Below are 2,642 nucleotides of genomic sequence, written 5' to 3' on the forward strand. Positions count from 1 at the left end.
CGCCGCACCCTACGACCCGAGCCGAACCACCATGAGTTCCTCCTCCTCCACCTTCTCCAACCCGTTCGCCGGTCCCGATGTCACCCTCGTCTGCGACCTCAACATCCATGAACGCGTCCCGGTCAAGCTGGATCACACCACCGCCTCCTACTCCGCTTGGAAGCGGTATTTTTCGCTTGTGTTCTGTGAGTACCTCCTACACGGCCACGTGGACGGCACCGTGGACTCGGCGCTCATGATCAATGACGAGGAGTGGATGATCCTCGACGCCACCATCATCCGCTGGTTCTACCTCACCATCTCCAGTGACATCTTCCACACCGTGGTGAACGACGAGGACGACGCCTATGCGGTCCGGACCAAGCTCAACGGTCTCTTCACCGACAATCGGCTGCACGCAAGGTCCTCCTCTATGGTGAGTTTTACGGGTACCAGCAACTTGACTCGTCCATCGATGATTTTTGCATGCGCCTCAAGAAGCTCGCCGATGAGCTCCGTGATCTGGGGGAAAAGATCGGCGACGAGCTCCTCATCAGCACCCTCTCCGGCGGCCTCAACGAGGACTTCGGGAACGCCGCCTCAAACCTCACCCTCATCCCGGTGCCCACCTTCGCCAAGGTGGCCGCGTACCTCAAGCTGGAGGAGCGCCGGATGCGGGTGGCACGGACGCGCGCGACCCACACCGCCCTCATCGCCGGCACCCGTGAGGGTTCGGCCCCGCCACCGTCCCGCCCGACGCCGCCCCAGCCGGCGGCGCCGGCCTTCCCGCCTGGCTTCCCGCCCGCCCCAGCCGCCCCCTTCCTGCCGCGCCAGCCGGCGGCCAATGGGGGGGTCGTTGCGGCGGCCGCCGTGGTGGCCGCAAGCAGGAAGGCGGCGGCGGTGCTCAGGGAGGAGCACCTCTCCAGCAGCAGCCGGCCCCTCAGCCGGCGGCTCCGTGGTACGCCGGCCAGAACCCATGGACCGGCGTCGTCCACGCCTACTAAATGCCGGTTCCTCGGGCCCCCACTCCGGGTCTTCTCGGCACTCGGCCTCCATCACACCAGGCGTACTACGCCGCGCCGCAGCCCTATGCAGCGCCCTACGGGCAGCAGCCGCCGCCAGGTGGGCCGCCGCCGCTGCCCCTGACGGCTGCACCGTCCCTCCCGCCGGCACCGTGGGACCCGGCCCTTCTGGCGGCTCTCCACACCGCTCCTTCCCCGTCCAGCTACACCGGCGGCGGCGATTGGTACATGGACAGTGGCGCCACTGCTCATATGGCGGCGTATCCCGGTAACCTCCACACTGCCCATCCTGTCCACACCTCCAACCGCATCACCGTCGGTGATGGTTCTTCTCTTCCCATCACCCATATTGGACATACATATTTTCCGTCTAACTCCACTCCTATATCCATGTCTAATATTCTTGTTTCTCCTGACCTTATTAAAAATCTTGTTTCCGTTCGTTCTCTTACACGTGAAAATCCATTCACTGTTGAATTTGACGAATGTGGTTTTTCTGTTAAGGACGCTCGCACGCGGATGGTGCTCCACCGATGTGACAGCCCCGACGAGCTCTACCCGGTTCACTCCGCCACCTCCGCCACTTCCGCCGCCCCTGTCGCTCTCGCCACCGGAGTGGATCTCTGGCACGCTCGCTTGGGTCATCCTAATCCTGCCACACTTCGCCACATACTTCGGAGTTTTTCTTTCACGTGTAATAAGAACGAGGATCACTCGTGTCATGCATGTTGCCTCGGCAAACAAGCTCGTCTTCCGTTTAGGCCTTCTTCCTTTGTTGCATCGTACCCGTTTGAGTTGATTCATAGTGATGTTTGGACATCTCCTGTTGCCAGTAATACGGGATTTCTCTATTATCTTGTCATTCTTGACGATTTTTCGCATTATGTGTGGACCTTCCCGTTGCGCCGCAAGTCGGATGTTATATCCACCCTTGCCGCTTTTTACTCTTACGTTCTCACGCAGTTTGGTCGACCCATTCTCGCGTTGCAGACACACAACAGGAAGGAGTTTGACAACACCGCTGTTCGTAATCTTCTCACCACACATGGCACAATTTTTCCTCTCACTTGCCCGTACACCTCGCAGCAGAACGGTCGTGCTGAGCGCATCCTTCGCACTCTTAATGACTGCGTTAGGACTCTTCTCTTTCATGCTAATGTGCCTCCGCGCTTTTGGCCTGACGCTCTAGCCACCGCTTCGCACCTCATCAACATCCGTTCATGTCGTACTCGCGGGAACTTTACACCTCACCACCTTCTCTTCGGTGCACCTCCCTCTTATGAAGGGCTTCGCGTCTTCGGCTGCCTATGCTACCCTAGCATCGCTGCCACTGCGCCTCATAAGCTCGCACCTCGCTCTGTTGCCTGCATCTTTCTCGGCTACCCACCCAACACTAAGGGCTACCGCTGCTACGATCCTGTCTCGCACCGTGTTTTCACCTCCCGGCACGTTTACTTTGATGAGATGGTCTTCCCGTTTCAGCAGCAGGCACCCCTTGTCGTCTCGTTGCCGCCGGCCACCGGCGGCCCATCGACGACCTCGTCAGGTGGACGATCACGTCTGGCTCGTGGACCACCTCCGGGCTTTGGCGGTCCTCGCGCCCTCCTGCCGGCGCCCACCCACCCGGCCTCCTCGGCTGGC

This window comes from Triticum dicoccoides, chromosome 2B (assembly GCF_002162155.2).
Source record: "Triticum dicoccoides isolate Atlit2015 ecotype Zavitan chromosome 2B, WEW_v2.0, whole genome shotgun sequence".
Taxonomy (NCBI): domain Eukaryota; kingdom Viridiplantae; phylum Streptophyta; class Magnoliopsida; order Poales; family Poaceae; genus Triticum; species Triticum dicoccoides.